The sequence below is a fragment of the Mandrillus leucophaeus genome, unplaced genomic scaffold (assembly GCF_000951045.1).
Source record: "Mandrillus leucophaeus isolate KB7577 unplaced genomic scaffold, Mleu.le_1.0 Scaffold286, whole genome shotgun sequence".
In the NCBI taxonomy this organism is placed as follows: domain Eukaryota; kingdom Metazoa; phylum Chordata; class Mammalia; order Primates; family Cercopithecidae; genus Mandrillus; species Mandrillus leucophaeus.
Window position 1 is genome coordinate 773,888 of NW_012102987.1, and position 461 is coordinate 774,348.

The window sequence follows — 461 nt, forward strand, 5'->3', positions numbered from 1 at the left end:
ATAACATAACATAACATAAAATACAAAAATACAAAAATTAGGCTGGACACAGTGGCTCACACCTGTAATCCCAGCACTTTGGGAGGCCAAGGTGGGTGGTTCACAAGGTCAGGAGTCCAAGACCAGCCTGGCCAAGATGGTGAAACCTCATCTCTACTGAAAGTACAAAAATTAGCCAGGCACGGTGGCAGGCACCCGTAATCCCAGCTACTTAGGAGGCTGAGGCAGGCGAATTGCTTGAACCTGGGTGGCAGAGGTTGCAGTGAGCCGAGGTCGCATCACTGTACTCTAGCCTGGGTGACAGAGTGAGACGGCAAAAACAAAACAAAACAAAAATTAGCCAGGCATGGTGGCGAGCACCTGTAATCCCAGCTACGCAGGAGGCTGAGGCATGAGAATCACTAAACCCGGGAGGCGGAGATCACAGTGAGCTGAGATTGCACCACTGCAACAACCAGCAG